Source organism: Artibeus jamaicensis, unplaced genomic scaffold (assembly GCF_021234435.1).
Source record: "Artibeus jamaicensis isolate MK-2021 breed Jamaican fruit bat unplaced genomic scaffold, CSHL_Jam_final scaffold_537, whole genome shotgun sequence".
Taxonomy (NCBI): domain Eukaryota; kingdom Metazoa; phylum Chordata; class Mammalia; order Chiroptera; family Phyllostomidae; genus Artibeus; species Artibeus jamaicensis.
This window is the reverse complement of record NW_026522047.1, coordinates 21991638-22013271: the sequence shown is the minus strand read 5'-3', so window position 1 is coordinate 22013271 and position 21634 is coordinate 21991638. Positions and strand designations below refer to the sequence as shown.

Genomic DNA, 21634 nt, shown 5'->3' with positions numbered 1-21634 from the left:
CCCCGCCCCCAGTTTCTCCACATTCTTTTAAAAGTACCATGGACAAAATTAGAAACGATACTCTAACACTAGTTTACTAGAGTAGAATTCAGTAGAGATACTTATTTCTTGTTCTTTAATGTTATACTTAATATCTCAGAATCACATTAATTTCTTTTCACAATGCCTTTTTCCCTTTTTTTAAACCTAATCATCACCTTGTTTTAATTAATGAGGAACTTGTTTGTAAAAACCTGGGAAGTCACATTCCAGGATGGAAAACTCAGATTTGGGGCAAAATTAAGGCACCAAATATGAGGTCTCACTTTCCAGTTAGATGGTTTGTAAAGTGAATGGGGTTATATGCACATCATCATAACTTTAGTTCTTTACCTTATAAGTTAACTCAAGACCAATAGGTTAGCCTGTTTGGGGGCGATTGCTAAGTTAATTTAGTAAAGGTTTTTGTTTTTTTTTTGAGGGTTGTTATTTAAAATTTTCACATTTTTGCAGGTTTTTTCATTTCTTTCCTACTTGCACTCATTAGGCCAATCCTCACCTGTCAGGCTACAAGAGAAATGGTGCTTGGTGAAAGGTGGCATTAGAAAACCAGCACAAATCTTAGCCTCTCTCTATAAGATAGCATCACTTCATTATACCCATTTCACAGATCACAAAACGGAGTCCCGGAAAGCTTAAACAGCTGGCCCACAGTTGACTGGCAACACACCCAGCATCGCCTGCGTCAGGGTTCTGGCCCGCCCCTTGGGGAAGGTGAAGCCTCTGTGGCCATCAGCCCGTGACGCTGGGCGCTACTCAATCAAGAAACTGAGCCCCAGAATCAGCGGGAGCCGTGCTGTAGATCTGGCAAAAGCAGAGACCGCGCCTCGGTGTCATACACTGAGACCTGAACCTGGAGATGGAAATGCATGCGAAACACTGAACATGACTGACGCTGCTAAACCCTCTTTGGAAGCCCTAGGGAAAAGCCAAGGTGTGCTGACAAACTGACAAACACATCAACCGCGGAGAGACCCTTGCATGGTGCGAGCTCGGTAAAGCTGAAAAAATTTTCACAAATACAATGCGCGTATGAAAACAAAACTGAACTTCAAGATCTCTAGCAATGGGTAGAAAAGAACCACACCCCTTCGCACTCATGCTTTGGGGAGAACTTGAGGTCTTTTCACTGTGTGCCGGGTTTCCATAAAAATGTCTGCCCTGCGAGGGCAGTTGGGTGCGGAGGGAAAGAAGGAGCGAGCTCCAGGCTCTGAAATCCCGAAGGAACTCGGACGGCTTGTGGCCCTCGCGCAGCCACGCCCCGGTCCCTGCAGGACCGGCCTCAGCACACAAAGGTCTCCCCGGGGCGGGGCAACGCGGACCTAATCTCAAGGTTTCGACTCAACCATAAAAATGCAGCTTCTCCCCTTTCTCAAAAACGGACCCGGGGGTTGGGGTGGGGCAGGGCTACCCCTGCTGCCTAGGCCCGAGGTTCTTTGTGCATCTGTCCCCGAAGCACAGGCCCATATCTGAGCGGTGCGCCAGAGACCGGCGCTCACACCCGCTCCTGCAGCAGCCCGGGTTGTCGCCTCCTTTGCGTCCCGGCCACCGGGCTGCCGGCAGCGCCGAGCCAGATACTCACGTTTCCGATTGTTTCCTGGAGGTGCGCGCACTCCCCGCGCCGCCACTGCTAATGAACCAGAAGGAAAAGCGCTCTAGAGCCGCCTTTCAGGCGGCTGGAATGACCAGCTGGCGGTCAGCTGAAAGCCCCTCATTTTCTGCAAGCTCACTCAGAATGCTGCCCGGGGCCGCCAACGCAGCTGCCAGGTCTAATAACTGTGCCAGACAGCCCCTCCTCCCCGCAAAGAGACACAAAGATGACAGGGCCCGGGACGAAGGTCCCCACGTCCCGGCGCAATCCCCCGACCTCAGCCCCGGGGATGCCGCAGCTGCAGTGACTTTGAAGGGACCGAGCAGGCAGGGTTTAAATGCCAGCATTGACCTAGGAATTTTCCAGAAACCTTGGTTGTTTCCTATTCGCTCAGAGCATACATCTGATACTCTTCCCAACGGTATTTATGAAACAAAACAAGAGGCGGGTGTGTTTCCAGTTAACCTGACCCACCTGCGTCTCAGATGGAAAGGGGGTCGATTTAAAGGAACGCCGCTGGCCTCGGTGCTATTTCTGCTCCACTGCTGGGCAGTGGTGGGATATCCTGGCAGCGTGCAAAGCGCAGGAGCCCTCGGCACTGTGCTTCCCTCACGTTTGAGTGGCGCCCACCGAGGCTCCGGCCTCTCCAGGGAGCTCTGGCCAACAGAACCCTGGTGTCTGGCAGCGGGTGGGGGGCGGGGGGCGCCGCGGGGGGCGCCTCGCGGCGGGGGTGCTCCTTGGCAGATCCGCCTGGACCTTCTCCAAAGTCAGGACAGCGACTGGATTTTATCAGGCCGGAAGGAATGAGTGGCTCTAGTTTGCAAGTGAAAGTGCTTTATAAAAAAAATACTGTACTTGCAACCCAGGCCGGGCCCACGGCAGCCTGGCGGCCACGCCCCACGGCCTCCCCGGGGCCCCTCCCCACCCCAGGGGCCACGGCACCTGCCTCTGCAGGGAGTGGTTTCCGTGGAAACTCCGGTGAGTAGCGCTCGCTTCCCAAACGTTGTTACCCTGACGACTGCGACCTAGCCTTAGGCGGTCCAGCAAAGGATGTCAAGTGGATTCTTGTTGAAAATCACAGATTCAAAGAGATTCATTCATGCGTGTGGTAAGAGAGGAAGAGCAGGGCAGTGATATTTGGGAACGGAGGCGGAGCCACGCAAGGCGGTCAGTGGGTGAGGCTAAGTGGACCCACTGGACCGCGTCGCTCCCACCTCCCTCCACCCAAGAGAATCTCCATACGGTTTTAGAGTGAACTCCATCGTTGCCTTCAGCATATGCGCTTTCTCCCGCTCTGTTTAGGTTACTATCTAAACGTCACTTCGCACAGACTGGGGACTTGCTAGCTCCTGGTAGAAGTGAGGATAGGCCCGTGAAGACGTGGGAAGCGAAGGGGAGGCCTGGGGAACGGTGTTTGCGGATGATCTCGTGCATGTTACTGTCCTGAACGCAGCCTTGGCCGTTGGGCTATGATGCCGACGTGGCTGCCACATTTAACCCATCATTTCAGGGGAAGATGTGGGTGGGGAACAAGGAAGAGTGGGTGAGACTGTCCACATACGTTAAAAATTTAAATGTTCGTATGTTATCTTCTTACTTTGGGTGTGGACATCTTAAATTCATCAAACCACAAGTAGGTACTAAAACGTAAAATGAAACAAGTTAACGAGCTTCGTGCAAGGCACGCAGGACCACATGCACACACGCACACATTGGTTTCCATATTGGTTTCTCTTACTATGAATTGTATATTTCATACTTGACTTGTTGAAAGTTAAAAATCAGCAGCCTTTTTGAATTAAGAGTTTACTGTATACATGATAATATGATGATAGTTAATCTCTGGGTGGAGGCCTTCCTTGCTGGTTATTAGCAGGGGGCACCTCTCAGCTCCTAAAGGCCGGCCACATTCCTCCTGAGGGCCCGCCCCCCCTTCTTCAAGAGGTAAAGACACACTGAGTCCTCCAATGCTTCACATCTCCTTGAATTTCTTTTTCTCCTACTGCCTTGTAAGGGTTCACATGGTTTGCTTAGGCCCACGCAGATCACTTCCCTTTGCCACTATGGTAACAAGCAGGGGGTGCCCTGGCTTCACGCACTCCCAGGGAAGGGAGTGCACCAGGGTGAGAATCACTGGGGGTCATTCTTAGAACTCTGCTTACCACACCGTACGGCTCGGCCCATCCACCCCTTGTCCCAGAGAAATGAAAATACATGTCTGTGCAGACTGACAGGTGACTAGTTTATACTTCATCTGTAATAGCTAGACAGCAGAAAGAACTCCAGTGCTCATAGACCAGTGAATTAGTAAAATAGCGAGGGTGCTTGAGTTTGGGGGAGTAGTTCTGGTCAACACAAAGGAACGGATGCCTGACATGCTCACAAACACGCAGAAATCTTAAAAGCATGGTGCTGAGTGAAAGAATTCAAACACTTTGGTTTGAAACCCCCAGAGAACTCCAGGCGAAATCTGAAACTGGAGCCCAGACACGGAGGGCAAGGAGAGGTGGCGGGCTTCACGTGCAAGAGAACTTATTTAGGAGGCTTGTCTTGGGACAGCCACAAGATAAAATCTCTGCACCTGTCCACCAGAATCTTCAATGTTTATATACAGGCCTTAACAGGCTTCAGTCACGTGTACCACCCAGATGGCCTCAACAACACACGACTGTCTCCAGGCTGCGTCCTTGCCTCAGCTTCCAGCTGGGGAGGGAAACAGGGGTGCATTCCAAGGACAGGGTCGGGGTGAGGAGCCTCCTACAGCCTGGGTCCAGCTCCTGGGTCACCTAGTGGTCACTTCCTCTCGATGACCTTCTCCATCAAACACGAAGGACTGCATGCTGTAGGATTGAACCTACATGAAATTCTAGAATATGCAAAACTATCTTAACAGGAAGTGGATTGGTGGTTGCCAGGGATGGTAATGAGCGAAGGGCAGGGATGGCCTGTAAAAAGGCACCAGGTGGCCTGGTGGGACGACGGAAATGGGCTGCATCATGGCTGTGGTCGTGGTCACGTGACTTCTAGGCGTTTGTCAACATTCACTGACTGGCACAATTAAAATCAATGGATTTCACCACACATAAATTGTACCTTCACAGAACTGACAAAAAAGATTATGATCTTTATAATTCACCCAGAATTTTAAGGTGTTCTATATTGCAAGCTTCTCTACATAGTTAATTTACAAAATCTAGATTATCTAAGACTTTCTGAACAGGGTCTACAAGTGTTTTTAATTTGTAGCCCTGACCTGAGCAGAATTGCATAGTCACCTGGTTATTGTCTGTCTTCTCTGTGCTCGACCATAAGCTCCATGTGGATGGGGTGGGGCGGTGTCTGTGCCCACCACAGTACCCAATGCCTGTCCCATGTGGGCCTCGGGTAAGTATCTGCTGAAGAAATGGACCAGGCCCTCCCGCAGAGCAACTGGAACACTGAAAAATCTAAGGGCACGTCTTCGCTCCAGCTGATCTCTGGTCGCCTTCAATTCCATCACTAAATCCTCTCCTAGACTGCAGTTGAAAGTTGGAGTGAGGAACCTTTCATTTAGCCCCATTGCATCAGAGCGACCACTTATCCGGACTGCCCTTGCCTGGGCTGGAAGCCCAGGGCCCACTGCAAGTGTCCCCATGGGACTAACAGGGGAGGGGTGCGGCAGCCGAAGGCAGAGTCCTCGGGCTGCTCTGGCTGGCCCCGCCGGTTTCCCTCATTTCTAGTGTCCTTTTGTCCCTGCAGATGAGGCACCTTATCTCACTTCAAGGCTTGAGTTCAAGGTTTTCCTCGTAAGGCACACATGAAATATATACTTGTATTTGTATTAGTCGGAGGACACTGTCATTTGGGATCAGGTGAGACATTAACAGAAGCCAAAGAATGCAGAGCCCTTTGGGCTGGAGTGACAGCACCTTCTTCAGAAGACACGAGGGCCAGGAAGGCACCAGACCTTTCTCTGTTTAAGGAACTAATTAAGCCCTCTGTTCTTTCGACCTTGGCCTTCAGTTGCTAACCTACCTGTCAATGTCACACCGACCTCGACACACCCCTTCCAGGTCAGAACTAAGGTGCAAAAGTACCCAGTGCTAAAACCTTTCTGATCGTTGTGACTTTTCAACAGGAAAAATCATGTGGCAGATATGCATTTCTCTTGCCTTCATTCCCAGTATCCAAATCTGTAATCACAAATTATGTGAATTTAGTGCTCCCTCTTAAAAATGTGATGCAGTACACGTTGGTTATTTGCTGCCCAGCATCTGTCTACTCCCCCCCCCCAGCAACAGGACCTCAAATTTCCAGGAGAAATTTGTCTTGGATGGGATGAAACCTGCCCCCAATTCCAAGAGTGGGCTTTGGTGGGCTTAAACCAGCCGGCACGGCCACATGTGTCTCCGTCACCCTGATTGGCTTGCAGATTGGCTCTAACCCAATCAGAGCCTACGAGCCAAGAGAAGATATTTGCTGGGGCTTGGGGAAAATGAGCCTTCTTTCTCTTGTAGCAGTTCTGGGAGAAGAGACCATTCCTTTCACCCTGGAAGGTGTGAGATGAGAATGTCAATTTCAGAGCTCCTGCAACCATTTTTCCATTAGTGGGGATCTCAGACCTGCCTTTGGGGCCACCTTTGGGAGGCTGAGGGTAAAGTCATTGCCATGCAAGGCACTATGGAGAGGAGGGAAGACTGGCCCTAGTCAGCATCTTTTGAGCTGCTAGATCAAACCTCACCTGAAATCAGTGCCTCAAGATTTTTAGTTACCATTGAATCAATAAACTCCCTTGATCTTATAAGAAATCTTGGTTTCAGCTCTCTGTTATTTGCAGAAAAAAAGTGGCATTTATTTGAAAAGATCATCAGATTAAAACTAGAGTGTCATTTAGACATCTTCTTTAAGTTCTATTTTACCTGCTTTTTCATAGAACTTTTAGAAAATTTTCACAACCGGTTTTTTTCTAACATCCGGACACCGAGTTGACTGCCGCTCAACGTCCTGACACTTGGTAGTTCCCACCAACCTGCTCTTCACCAGGTTTTTCTCCTGCTATTCAACGTAGGATTTGTGGGCAAATCCTTAAAGCAAAAGACCCAGAAGGCCCAGGAGAAAAACGGGCAGAGCTGGGACCCAAATCTCCACCTACAGCCGAAGTCCTAGTTCTTAAGCTGTTTTCCACATTTTTCTCAGATTGAGCCTGCCCACCACAGCTGACGTCACTCCAAGCGCTTCCTCTAAGTAACAGCCATGCATTATCACTGCCTTTCCTGGACGCAGCTGAGATCACGGAGCTCTTTCTTGGCTGTGAGGGAACTATCCTGTTCACTGGAAGATCCCCTTTCTGTGGCCTCTATTTGCATTAGCTGGTTTGAAAATTCAGCAACTGTCTCAACACAGGCAGACTGCTGTAGATGTTATTCTGTGTGATAGATAATATCCCCAAAGAGTGAGGAGAGAACCAGTTGTTGAATATGCTAATAACAGCTAACATTTCCCGAGTGCTTTCCTATACCAAGCCCTGGGCTAATTCTTTTTCCACACTTTATCTCGAGCAACCATCTCAGCAGTTCAAAGCAGCGGGCTCGGGGCACCAATGAGGATGTTGGGCGCAAAGCAATTAGCTCACCCAGATCCCAGATCCCATTGGATGTAAACGGCAAAGCCAGGCCGGAGCTCGGGGGGCTGGGTACCCTGGCCCTTGCAAGCTCTTTCTTATTGGAAATGCACAAGGGGACCTGCTGGAAAACGTTTGTGGCGAATCCTTTCAGGGAGAAGAGAAAGATTCAGTTCTGGAGATATATTGCTCCATAATTCTTTCCATTCTGTATGTTCAGATTTTGATTTATCAGGTTTCCGGTATAACACACTTTCTTATCGTTCACCCAAGACAGTTTGTGGTACATTTAACATTTCATTGGCAAAGCAACCACCGCAGTACAGTGATTTTTAGGACTTGGAAGGGGTGCGGTGTGTATCGATCATGCTCTGCAGAAATAAGGAAGGAGTATTTCTGCTACCAAGGCTTTTGTTTAAAAAAAAAAAAGAGGCATTTAGCTCTCTGAGTTATGAAAGCGCCTGTCATTTTAGATAAGGCCCAGCCACCAACCAGAACCTGCAGGCCAGGGCAGGAGAACGTCCTTACCCAGATAAGGGCTGCACAGGACAATAGCAGGAAATGAAATTAAACCCAGGAGGCGGTTTGCAGGGAGATGATAAAGATGCTGATGCTAATGAGATTGTTCCAGCCTTATCCCTTTCAACCAACAGCAGCCCCCTTGCCTCCCAAGAACACTTGCTCCCATGATGTTCGTGGTTGGTGCTTCTTGGCCAGAACTGGACTGTGGGTCATCCCCGAGCCGGAGCCGGTGGGCTGGGGAGCAGCTCCCTCCCTCATGGGGGCAGTCAGCTCGGGGCCGGCCTCCTCAGCCTCCCACATGGCATCCTTCCATCCTCACTCCCGAAATGTGCATCCCCAATGACTCCGACTTAAACACCTGCCATGCACCTGTCTATGCTCTGCCATTGAATCGATGAAATAAAACCAAAAACCCCAAAACTATAAAGCTCAATGCAGCAATGGGAGGCAACCTCCCCCTCGAAACCTTCCCTTGCTTATTTCTTCTGTTGAAACAGATTTTAAAATAATATAGAACTCCCCCAAGACTTATCAAACAGAACTTGATTTAGAGAAACATCAGTTTTCAAACACACAGGAATTCGTCATCCGTAACCTGGCAAGCCTGATGTTAAGTTGATGCCATGCTCTGTGTAGCAGTCGCCTGAAAATCCTGAGTTGTCTGCAATTCCAGGACCTGGCATTGGGCTGGGGGCCGGAAGACAGGGGACTGGGGACATTCGCCAGGAGGAGCAGAGTTTGCAGGGTCAGACTCGGGTGTCCAGACTTTCGTGTGTGGTTGTGAGATACAGTGCAACTTGCAGGGAGTGGGGTTGCCCACTTCGTTATCCTGCAGCTCCCGACGCAGTGCAGATGTCAGATCACAGGCCCCCAGACAGCTGGGAGGAGACCAGGTGCTGGGAGGTAGGAGCCGGGCCCTAGGGAACTTCCGGGGCTGCTACGAGGACCAGAAGCACACATGTCATCTGGTGCCCTGGCCAAAATCTTCCAATATTAAAGCTGAGATTAACTGACTGTCTTTTTCTTTCCTATATATCTTAAACTCTTCTTCTGTGTGCCTGGGGAGTGCCAGAGGGTCATTTTCTCTAAATCACAACTTAACTGGTGCTTAGTTCCCCACACTACCTCCAGCCCGGCACGACCGAGGGGCCCCGGCGGACTCCTGGGGCAGTTACCTCCACCCGCCTCCCTACTAGGAAGGGCCTGTGGGTCCCCAGGGCCACTGCTCTGCACCTGGACCACGTCTCGCCTCCCAGTCAGCGATGGTGCCACCTGCCATGCTTGCTGAAAGTCCCACTGTGATTATGGAGGTACCTGCTTGTCACTTCCCTTCTTTAGCATCTGCTTCAAAACCATGCTGTCTAGGGTTTATGCCAGTCATTTTCTTACCTCCTTTCTCTTTTGAAAATCATACTGATGGAGACATATTGGAAATCCCAAGTGTTGTCCAACTAGTGCAGGTGAGAAGGGAGAGAGGATGCAACCACTCATAGTGTCTGTCATTGGGGCCTAGAGCTTCACTTATCAAGTCTTGTGAAAGAAGATGGCTGAGGTCACACATGTGCCCGTGTATGGATGTGTATATATGTGTACGTGTGTGTGTGTACCTTTATAAAACAGCATCACTGTTGAAAAGTAACACAAATAAAATAAATTTTGGCAGGAGTAAAACCACTCATTTTTATTAATTCCAAACTATGTTTGTAACTGTGTATTCCATTCCCACTTTGTATGTTTAATTATAAAACACATGGGATTTTATTTTCCGACATAGAAATTGCTACTGACAGTTAGCTGCTTCTTTCTCTGCATCTCCCCCCTATCATGCCTGTAACCTGTATTTCTATTCTAGCAATTCTTTCCTGTACCACAATGAATACGTGTGTATCACTCTCCCCTGTCCCTGGACGGGGAGATCAGATCATACCTGTCTTTACATTCTTAATATCCAGCACTGCAGGTCTGGTGATGCAGCGGGCACTTGGGAAGGGCCTGCTAAGCGAGTGATTGCAAGTCCCAGGCAATCAGAGCAAGTTAGCCCAGACTGAGGTTATACCTAGAGTTTATACAGAGTCCGGAGTCCATGGGATTCTAGACATTGAGCACTTGGATTGGAGTGGAGGTCCTGAAATTTTCAAAAAGCATGCTGCTACTAAGTTCTCAGTAAGATGGAACCTATTAGCAGGATGCAGAGTAGACGTGCAATGGGACTGGCAAAGATGAACTGCACTTGATCTGGTGTGGCTCAGCTCTCCAACAGCAGCCTAGATGCACTTGCTGAATCACTGGCCTTGGGATTTGAGAGAACCCAGAGTGCCCAGAGCCCTCAGCTCTAATTTGCCAGAGTGAAGGGGAACATGCTCGATTTGAAGTAACTAATAAGCCCGATGTGATTATCAACCTCAACCCGAATCTGCACTATACGAACGAACCAAGTTCAAAGCAAACTGCGAAGTGAAAGGCAAATTAAGTTTCATTGTCAGTGAAATGGTCTGAGAGGGACTCTGGAAAGTTGGAAGTGGTGACCCCATAGTTTTTTGATCACACCAAATTCCCTGGTGAAAACAGAAAGAGCAACTAAGTAGCACAACTAAACACTGTGGATAACCTTTTAACACAACGGCAGGTTAAGCCATCCCCACAAGGCCCAGACAGCGGGGGAGTGAGAGCAAATCGCCAACGGCAGCAGGCCTGCACAGCGGGCGGTGTCTGTGCGGAGGCGGCACAGGCATTTGACAGACAGACAGACAAACAGCAGAATCCCAGGTCGCTGCGAGGCGCTCTCTGGAAAGAACGCGGAACAGTGTGAAAAGAGCTGCCCAAACTGAGAGGGGTCTGTCCAGTCCAAGAGTGGGCAGATATGCAAGGGGTCCAGGGGAGCTCAGCTTCACTCCCTTGAACCCCCAAAACGGTCCAGCCAGGGCTTCCTTCCCGCACACAGCTCCACACCGAGGGGAAACCCTCTGTGGGAATGGAGCAGGGCGCGTACAGCGAAGACCGGGAAGGAGGAGGTCCGGATGGGAATGGCGGAGGGAGGAGGGCCGGAGATCTCCGAAAGCAAGTCGCACACACGCGCATACACACACTCGCACAACCAGAAAACAACAGGGAAGATAGAAGAACTACCCTGTCACCTTCTAAAAGTTAAGGAACGCCAACTTTCTTTAAAATGAGCAAGAGAAAAAGAAAGTTAAATTCTATATAAAGTTCTTAAGAAGGAAAAGGAGGGAAAATTTCAGAATAACATTACTACAGACATCATAAGCACACTAGGGAAAAAAGCTCCACAGAAAAAATTACAACTATCACTTTTCTTTTTCAAAATGAGCTTAAAGTTCCAGCTGTCTGAAAACAAATATCCTAGATGCCCTTGCTATTCATTCTGTTTCCACTCTGTAAAAAAAAGTTTTAAATAGTATATTTTGAAATAATTTGAAGAGAAAGAAAATAAATCATTAGATTAAAAAAATTGGGGCTATAAAGTAAGACCATATTTCTTTAAGAAACAATATGAAAATAATAGATTGCCCTCATCTCTCCAAATCACTCTGAAAATTCCAAAGCAAGCTGTTTTATCTTCAAAGATAAAAGTAGGCCTTTCATGCATGGAACATAGTATAATTTATTTTGTGTTCTCTACCAAGAAAATTCAACGGCAGGGCCTGTTTGGTAACCAGACCAAGGGTTCCTGAATTTGCAATTAGTGCACTGTCCAGAAGAGGGCACTAGTTCTCCAGACTACTCAAGGGAGCTGCCTGACAACGTGGAAGGTTAGCAAAGAGGCACATTCCGCCCAGAGAACTGAGAACAAAAAGGTAAAAATTTTAAAAGCAAGAGAAACTCTACAATCAGTGCTGCCTCCTATTATCTTCACAAACAGCTTCTAACTCAGCCACAACTTGTCACAGACAGGTTGAATATTGCATTATATATGTAAAAAAAATACTGGAAAGCACCGTTGTTTTTAAAGCATATTGTTTGCTTAATGTAGTACTTCCATCTTAGTGATACCTATTTATTCAACAGCCAATTCTGCCCGACTTACGTTTGCCCAGGATGAGATGCTCGCAGGCATTGCTGACCCCAAACCAACACATTTTAACACGAATCCTCAATTGGTGGGACAAAGGGTAAGATAGGTCCCCAAATCGCACCCTAGGTCCTTATCCCTCACTGTTTATTCTAGCTTACTACTGAAAACATATCTTCCCCACAGGAATGGCTTTCCTCAAATAATTACGCTTTTAAAAACTTAGAGCCACGTTCATGGTCTGTTTTGCAGAAAACAGCAAATATTCCTCAGCAAACACCAAGACAGGAATAGCCACAGAGCAAGCAGCTCAGAGCAAACACACCCGTGGAACCCAGGCCCCTTGCGTACTCACAGGTCCTTAAGCTCCTAATATTGACATTCGTTTCTTAGCTCTCCTGGGCATTTTCTTCTCTATAGCAAACAACAGTAACTTAATCTATAAAGAGGCAGGTTTGGCCGCCCCAGAAAGATGGGTTCATGTCCTTCCCAGGAGAGCACGGTGCCGAAGAGCCGGTGGGCTTTGTGTGGGGGAGCAACTGGCAAGAAATCTTGGTTGACAAAATAACCTCCTTTGCCTAAGTTATGGCGATGCATTGCAGAATCCAGGAGAAAGGACTGGAACCAGAGACAATTGAAACATTACAGTTCTCGAGAAGGACTCAGCTACAGCTTGAAAGAATGACACTGACCTTCAGCATGCCTTTCTGAAAAGTATTTTTAGAAGCAATTATGTTAAAAGCTTGAGCTTCTTGGAGTTTTATCTATATGGGTATCTCTTGGCCTCAAAGGCCTTAAGGTATTGAGTTAAGTGAGTCTCCTCTTAAAAAGCAATAGCTTCCTCGTGTAAAGAAAGTGGCCACATTTGCAGTGCACAGCGGGGGCGCATTTGGAAAAGGCCAGGTGTGTCAGGTGAGAGGGAGGCTAAGCAGGTGAGTTGCTGCTCTCAGCAATTTCCCTGTTGGGCTAGGCTGGCCAGGAAGGGGGCCCAGGACGCCTTGAAAAAGGGCACTGCTCCCAGAAGGGTCCCCAGGAGAAGGATTGGGTGGCAGATGCCCAGGAGATGCCCTGCCGCACTCCCCCCTCCAGCCCCGCTGGATTTCCTGTCTGGGGGCACTAGGAAACTAGGGTGAAGCCCCTGCTACCTGCGCCCTGCAGACCAACCTCACCCTTCCCTCTGATCACATCCTTGATCACAGCCATTTTCAGCTTCAGTCATGTCCTGCTCATTGTCTGGATAGTGCAGGTGATTTTATGCTGGGACCTTAGGGGTGGGCAGCTTTAGAGTCTGGAACTCCTGAAGTCATGTGCCAGCTGTGTGCTTATACAAATCTCCCTCCACCCGCGCCCCCCCCCAAGTGGATTAGCCTTAGCTTTCATTGGATTCCCAGAGGGATTTCCAGCTCCCGGAGGGCATGTAAACCACCCCAGAGGGACAGTGAATGAACTGAAGCCAGCAAAGCACCTCCCAGTGGTAGGCCACAGCCCTCGGGACTTGGCTCTCAGAAGAGCCAGAAAGCGCTGATGGAGCCTCACGCAGCATGTAGACCACATGGGGACCTTGGAGGTCATCTGGTCCAATGCCTTTGTTCTGCAAAATAAGGAAACTGAGTCTCCGGCCCGCACGCCCCAGGTCAGGCTAGCACCTAGGTCTCCTAACTCTCAGCCCAGAGCTCTTTCCATAGTACCGGCCGGGATGGTCAAGTTCTTCCAGTTCTGACCCCAGAAATTGTGTGCAGCTGTGGCTGTAGAGAGACGACCTCTGACGTCATCCCAGTCCTTCTCGGCTTTCTAGGGCTTATGTAAGCAGCCTACTGGCAGAGGGTGGCCTCTGCAACACGAGTTTGGACCTCGATTCAGCCTTTTCTACTGCATTTAAGAAAATTACCTCACTTTATACGCCTCAGTTCTCCTATCTGGAAAGTGGGGATAACAGCAATATGCATGCCATTTAGGATTTTGCTGCGTGAATTCCATAGACAGATGTGTTTATACGCATATTAGAGACAAGGCTTAGATTTCGGGCTGACACATATTGAGTGCTTATCCTCATCCATTGTTGATATTTTAACAAGCACTTGTTAAGCACCTATTATATTCAAAGCTTTGTACCAAACACCAAAGATACGAAGACAAGAGACCCGACCTACTCCCTTCAGTCAGCAGTGGCGTATGGAGGAACCACAGCTAATCAAAATAGATTTCAACGAGAGCTCGGTAGTGGTTGGCTCAATGCCCTTGGTAACCGGGAGGGGCGCTAACACACACCTAGTGTCTTGCATTTTCCCTGAGACTCAAAATGCAAACCTGCGCAGGTAAAGCCATGGCATGCCCTCCGATCTACCTGCCAAGGGTCCCTGGAAGGGCTGAGGGTCAGCAATGTGCCAATGCAAAATCGTTGGCTGCTCTGGCTGCCCTGGGGGCGGGCTGATGGCAGCTGCCAAGTGCAGATGGGGATTGAAGTTGGGATGAGGGCGGTGGGCGGGGAAAGGGAGGATATGCTCGGATCTGCTTATGCCGCAGAGTTAACGGGCCAACGAGAGCCAAGACACAGAGCAGCAGTGCTGGGAGCAAGACAGACAGAGTCCGGGTGTATTTCCCCACGGGGGCTGTGTGTTCCGTGCTGTCTGTTTGAGGGCAAACAGCCAGGGCCCAAGCCTACCAATGCTGTGGGTTGAATACAAAGCCCTCTGTTTTAGGGTTATACAGGATATATTAGACAGGGTATACGTATATAAAGAGAGAGTTATTAAGGAAATCAGCTCATGCTACTGTGGGAACTGGCTGGAGTTTGCAAGGCAGTCTGGCAGGCCAGAAGCTCAGATGGAAGTTGACATTGCAGTTTGGAGTCAGGGCTGGAGACACAGGCAGATTTTTCTCTGCTGCCCTCTGGAGGCAGAACTTCGTCCTCGTCAGAGGACTCTCCCCAGGCCTTCAACTGCTCAGACGAGGCCCATCCACACTGTGGAAGAGAAGCTGCTTTCCTCACAGTCTCCCGATTTAAATGTTAATCCCATCTTTAAAAAAAGTACTGTCCCAGCAACACCTGGACTAGAGTTTGACCAAACGGCTTGGCAGGGTCGGTGCCGTGGCCCGGCCAAGTTAACCATCACACGCTGGCTCAAGCACTCACGGAAAACTGTAAGACCATGTGAAGTCGGGAGGAAGCGGCAGACTTTTAAGTTTGAAACCCTAGCAAATCTGAGCCTTTTCTTGCGACTCTCAGTTCACATGCCACCTTTTCTGGAAAGGTGCTCACCAACCCCATGCCATGAGTTTCCTGCCCTCCTCAGGGGAACCAGAGCCCACCACCTGTCCTGTGACCCAGTCTGCTTTGTGCTGTGACCCCGAGTTTATTCTTCCCACAGTCTCTGTCATCCCTGTACCCCTGGGGCCTAGCTCTCATTGTACCTCCTGTGTAGGCACTCGGTAATGTTTGTTTGGGGACGAAGCTTCTGCTTTTGGAACTCCATGGGAGCCCCCACCCCAGTGAAGAGAGGCACTCAAGTTCCCCGACAAGGCTGGACACCAAGCAAGCCCAGCACCTGCCTGGACCGACGGCTGTGTGTTTGTGCTGAACGTTGTGCTTATCAAAACACACGCCGTGCCCCAGCGATGAACAGCTCTTCTCCGTGTCGTGTGCTAATGGCCATGCACGTTTTTCTCGTTCACCCTCAGATAGCAGCTGGGAGTCAGGTCCTCGGGAGTTAGGGTTCAAACTGAGGATCTGGATGGGGAAGATTCCAGACTTGGCCCTCTGGGCTTGTCTGTTGCTCCTTTCTTCCCCCGAGAGCATTTTTAAAAGTGCTGACAGTGTGCTGGGAGCCTGGTCCCAGCCCTCAAAAAAAAAAAAAAAAAAATTCATGGCCTAAGGCTCAAGACTGCACTTACATCTTCATGAAGAAATGCCGCATTGACTTGACAATTTGCTATAAGGAAATACAGTACCTTTCAGGTCAAAGTGGCGTGCTTCTTCATGACCTCGTCTGTAAACCTGACACAGTCAAAGCTCCGGGCATTGCGAGGCACTGGGCTGCTTCGGACGGAGGCCTCGTCCCCTCCAGCAGAGTGGGCTATGGGGATGTGCCCCAGCTGGGCTGCAAGTTCTGACCCTTATAGCACTGCCAACTTAGAAAATCCAAAGGTGATGAAGAACTCCTTTTCCCCCGTCCTCTGGCCAACACTTCAAAATTGAACTTGAAAAGCCAGAGAGAAATAGAGAAAGATTTTCTTTCTAATTATCATAGAATTAGCACACTGTGGAATTTTAGATTACAAAATAGGAAAGAAGTTTGGTGGAATTGTAAATGGCGCCACGACATGGTGGGGGAGGGGGTGGCAACTTGTTGTCACCTGAATAGCAGGAATGGCAGTGGAAAGTGTCAACCCATAAAGGCCCCGGGCCAAAGCAGCTGTTGGGACACTCCTCCATTGGGACACCACGCACCAGACAAAATGACCAGTGCGCCTGTGTTAATAGAGATGCACTTGGTGAGACAAAGAACATGCCACAGGTGTTTTGTCCCCACAAAGGAACAGACACGCCCTGCAGTGTGGCACATAAATATAGACACTAAACAACAGCATTTTTTCTAAATTACAAAACCCGTGGTGAAGGACACATCCCAGCCCCACCAGGGTCACTCCGGGGAGGAAGGAAGGGGAGGAGGTAGTGGGATGGTGGTGGGGACTCCAGCGCTGTTTATAAAGATTCCTTGTTTTAAAAAAGATGCTCAGAGGAACTACTGCAACATGTGGAAGTGTGTTTGTTCAATACTGGTGTTTGCGCATGGTTATCTGTTACATTATCTTTGTGCCTTTGTGTGTGTGTTTGAACGTTTTTCCTTTCATTTTACAGAAAGGAAGCAGTGGGAAGCCTGGGAAGCAGTCATGGCTAAACCCGCCCACTGAACAAATTACAGGAACCGGAACTAGAAGACCTCCCGACTTCATTCATTTGGCCCCCTTATTTTAGATGACAGAAAAAAGAACCAGTAGGCCTACTGCAATTTTTATTTATTTTTTTCCACTGTGTAATTTGCTTCGGTGCCTGTGGCCTACGGATGGAGGCCAGATGAGAGTTCAAGGCCAGAGTCTGCCTGGCGTGGGCCCTATGAAACACCCAGGGGGACAGGCCTGCCATAAATCCAAACCCGTGTGTCCTGACACAACTTTTAGATTGAGGAGGTTCTGAACACTTTCTGGCACGGTTTCGCATGTAACAGATGATCACCAAATGCTTGTGGGGTGAAGGGGAGAGGCTGTTAGACGGTGCTCGCTGGCTGCCCTTTGCCCGCATTTACCCTCACCGACCGGGAGGCGCAGAGGACTGAGGACCGAGACTTCCCACCCCGTCACTGTCCTGACTCCTTCAGCCCATCTGGGCCAGTGGTTTTCAAATTACAGAGCACACCTGTCACCTGGGAATGTAAAAAAAATGCGGTGTCCTTGGCTTTGCTGCCAAAGACACTGATGAGGGTAGGGCTGGTGGGGAGTTCTTGACTTTTATGTCTAACATGCCCTTCAAGAGGCTGCTGATGCGGGCGACTGTCAGGCACACTCTGAGGACAACGGCTTTGGCATTTGGGGCACCTTTGCTAGATACCTGCCTTTGTTTGCTCTTCTTTGAAGAAAAAAACCACAGGGGTAAAAAGGAGGCCTGGCTTACCGTGGTGAACATGAGACCTCAGAAACCAGGGCAGAGCACGGCACCCAACCTCGTGGAGGAGAAAAATACTGCGCTGGTCGCCAGAATGCAAGTAGATTCTATATCGAGCTAGAAGTGGAAGCGACAAGTTTCCACTGTAAGTGCCAGGGGAAGCGGCAGGATGGTAAGGTGACGCTTGAAAGAAAGGGGAGTCCAGTTCCTTCCCCCGATTCTTGGTAGGCAGAGGGAGAAAAAAAGGAAGCATCCAGCTGAGAAACTTGCTGCTGCTTCATCACAACCGTGTCCTAGCTTCTTACCCGGTATTCATGCTGGCGAAGTGTCCTCGCCCCTCTGATTTAAAAGGGGACAAAACACGGGCAGCATGTTTATTATAAGACATGAAAGCGGAGGCAGCACGGATGTGAAGAGCACCACTGACATGCCACCTGCAGAACACGCCAGCAGGTGGGACAGACTGGCGGCCAGAACTTCAGACTGGTGTAAACTGAACCTTACAGTTGACATTGCACCCCCCTGCCAAGCCACATTTCCTCTCCAAAGTCCCAGTCAGCTTCTGTGACACAGCTGCCATGAACATGTCATCTCTTCTCAAAGGTGACGAGACCTGGGAAAGCCTTCAGGACCAAGGCCTTGGGTGCTGGTCACCTGGGAGGCTGCCCGGAGATGACATTGGAGGAGTCTTGGGTGGGGGGGCTGCTGAAATGGCCCACATGTCCTTTCCCCACTCCTGGGAAACTCAGGCTCAGCCAGGAAGATCCATCTGCGCCCGGCTTTGAGCTTTGACTTAGTGAAGCAAAGAGGCAGGGATGAGGACCTCATCTTTCAGACAGTGACAGCGATGGCCCCAGAGCAGTACCAGGGCGTGATTTGGGCTGAGTTCTTGTCTGAGGGCTTCTTCCCTCATACCTAGTTTTCCTTCTTCCCGGTGGCTCTCCGTGAACTCTCCAGTAACCTTTCAGTACATTTTTCCACTTGAATCAACCACAGTTTGTGTCTACTGTTTGTACCTAAAAGCCCTCAATGAATCAACCAACACCTCCAGGAGGAGAAGAGTCCCAAGCAAAGGAAACTACCTGGTTAAAAAAAAGTCCCCAGAACTCATTCCAGAGCTGATAAAGTCAGGAGCTTCAAAGCCTCGTTTGTTATTCGTGAAGAAAACACATCAAAGATCTCTGAACCTTTAACAAGCGACACAAACAATTTACTCAGAGTTTCCTATGCTAGGACTTTATCTCCAAGGACTTTTCCACAAGGCTTGAGTTACAAGCAAGATGGGCGTGCCGTTTTTGAGGACCTGGTGGAGAAAACAGACTGGGTAGAAGCGGGTGGGAATCAAGGGTAATATTTAAGAAGTGTTTGGTTCGCGATGCCTCTGAAATACCTGAAGCAGGTACTGAGCTGGCACTTGGATAGGTGCAACAGTCTGGAGGTCAAGGATATCTGAACAAAGGAATAAATTGGACAGACATCGGCAAATGGATGGCATTTAAAGCCACATATGAAAACATCTAGGAAAAAGAAACTAAAAGAGGAGAATGGCCCTGGCCAGCATGGCTCGGTTGGTTAGGTGTCACTCAGCAAAGCCGAAGGTCCTCAGTTGATTTCTGGACACGCAGAGGCTGTGGATTCTTTCTCTGGTTAGGGCGTGCACGAGAGGCAACTAATCCTGTTTCTCTCTCACATCGATATTTCTCTCCCTCTCACTCTCCATAACCTTCTCTCTTTAAAAAAAAAAAAAAAAAACAGAGAGAAGAATGCAACGGCATATCATAGTGGTCAGGGAGAGGGTGGGCCAGTGCAGGGAACTGGTTAGAAGAGTGTGGTGGGATTGGAGGGAAGTTTAGAGAGGACGGAATCAGGGCAAACAAGAGAGGAGAGTGATTGAAGAAAACTTACAGGACGGTCCTATGATACAAACTTGAATTTGACGACAGGGAGTCGCAGATGGCCTTGATGAGAGGAGTTCATGGGGAGCCACGGAGCCCAAAGCTAGACTGGAGGGGGCTGGAGAGTTCAGGGTAGGGGGCCAGGCAGAGACCATAATGTGTGTGGACGACTTGGAGAAGCTTTGCTCTGAAGCTAAGCAGAGGGAAAAGGGAGAAAAACTGAGGCCCACCGAGTCAAGGAAAGACCTTGACTCTAACGACGGGTGGTTATTAGAGTCAAGCAAAACAGGTTTAGATGTGGGTGCATTGGTAGGTTTGGGGGTGCGAAGAGAACTGACTTCTCCTTTGGTGGCATCTGTTTTCGCAGCACAGGGTGAGGCAGGTCATCAGCTAACATTAATGGAGTTGGGGGAGGGGAGGTCATATGGGAGATGTGAGGAGGGAGAAGTGTATCACCGTGTGGGGAAAGGAAGTTCCCCGTGGGAATGGATGGGGCAGCTAACGGGAGCCTGTGGGAGGTTCACGGTCCCGAATTTACAGGGAAACCAGCCAGCCTACTCCTGCGATTACGTTTGCTGTCAGCGTCCGCTACTCAAGGACGGGCAGGTAGCAGGCCGATGTTAGAGTCTGTCAAGGTTGGGGTTTTTTGCCAGGAGGGCATGACTTCGAGAAGAGAGGAGCATGGCAGTGAGGTCTGCCAGGAAGAGGTGAGAGTTGCGGGCCTTGTACTCTAAGTGGGTAAGGAGGGCAGTGCTGAGAAAAGGGGGGATGGGCAGGGTCAAGGCAGGGCAGGGGGTCCATCTGCACCCTTGGGATGGAACCGCGGGAGTTCAGGAGAGAGCAGGGGAGGAGGAGGTTCGAGAGCACCGACACCGAGGAGGCAGAGATGCGTCCATGACAAGGAGGCGCACGGTGTGACCACGATGCCAGTGCGGTTGAGTGGGAAGCAAGAGGAGGGTGGAGGGCGGCCCCCCAAAAGGTGTGCTCATGCCCTGGAACCTGCGAACGTGACCTATGTGGAAAAGAGTCTTTGCAGGTGTAATTAAATTACAGCTCCTGCATTATCCGAGCGCGTGCCCTAAATCCAGCAAGTATCCTCATCTCAGAAAGGAGCAGGCAGACGCACCCAGGGGATGTGGGACTTCTGGCCTCTAGAACTGAAGATAATTTTGTTATCCTAACGCCCCATTTGGAAACTAATACAGGACCTTAGCAGCTGTGGCGTTGGAGGGTCCTCCACGGGGGTCTCAGAGTCGCTGTAAACGGTGACAGAAGTGCAGGCTGAGGGGAAATTCGTGAACCAGAGCAAGTTATTGATGAACACAGGGGATGGATGAGCAGAGGCTGGTACAGACAGCAGTGGGGAAAGACGGATGGGGTTAGCTGGCCGGCACAAGCTTCAGATAAGCCGTGGTTTTTCCAGACAAGAGAAGTGGCCAGGGGGTGGGGGCTCCCAGGGGAGCAGTGTCCTGTGGTGGGGGGGCAGTCTGGTTTCAGGCGACACAGAGAGAGAGGGAAGGCTCAGAGATGGAGCTGGACGTATAGAGTATAAAGACCACAGCTGAGTGGTGGGTGTGGCCAGAGGGGCTGTGGGCACCTGTAGGGACCGTGGAAAGGGAACAGGGACGAGAGTTGGGGCACAATGCCGGGCGTTGGCTTCTCATGGGACCGAGCTGGATAGGCTTGTGAGTCCTGGGGCCCCAAGTCCCTCAGCACTGAGAGGCCCGAGGGCTGTGGGTCTGGGCGATGCTTCAGAAAAGCCAGTGCAATCATTTGGGAGCCTCGGGGGACAGCCGCCCTGACAGTGTGAGGACAGCGCTGGGGCACTGGCACGGGGACACCTGCGTGTGGCTGCCTGTCGGGACCGCTCCGGCATGCACAGGGCTTCATTAACTCCTCACGGTCGTCTCCAAAGGGCAGAGCTGAAGCGCTAGAGCTTGTTTGTCTAGATTAGTGTCCCGATTGCATCTCGGGATTTACATTTGTGCCTGTCTAGCACTAAGGGGTCTGTTGAATAAATTACGAGACGTTCGTACAAAGGAATGTTAGGTGGCCATTACAAATTGTGTGGTTGGAGAATATGGGAAAATGCTCTCAATAAATCATTAAGTGCAAAAGCAGGTTACCGAACATACAATTATGATTCCAATTTGGCAAAACAAACAAACACAAGTTTACCCACAGGCGTATATGGGCCTGGAAATAATCGTACAGCAGAACTACAACAGTGGAGAGCAGCGTGGGAAATTTTATTTTCTTAGTACTTTGCTGTATTTTCCAAAAACGACAATGAATGTTT

General features: G+C 49.7%; 1 protein-coding gene and 1 non-coding gene across 3 annotated transcripts in view; both read right to left on the bottom strand.

The window, feature by feature from the left end:
- The window catches only part of TRIM2 (tripartite motif containing 2), a 176528-nt gene that overhangs the window by 117922 nt on the left and 36972 nt on the right, over nt 1-21634 (bottom strand). The gene's annotated exons all lie outside the window — the stretch shown is intronic.
- On the bottom strand, nt 16809-16940 carry LOC119065929 (small nucleolar RNA SNORA42/SNORA80 family). Its single transcript, XR_005085672.2, has one exon. It is a non-coding gene; the product is annotated as a small nucleolar RNA SNORA42/SNORA80 family (small nucleolar RNA).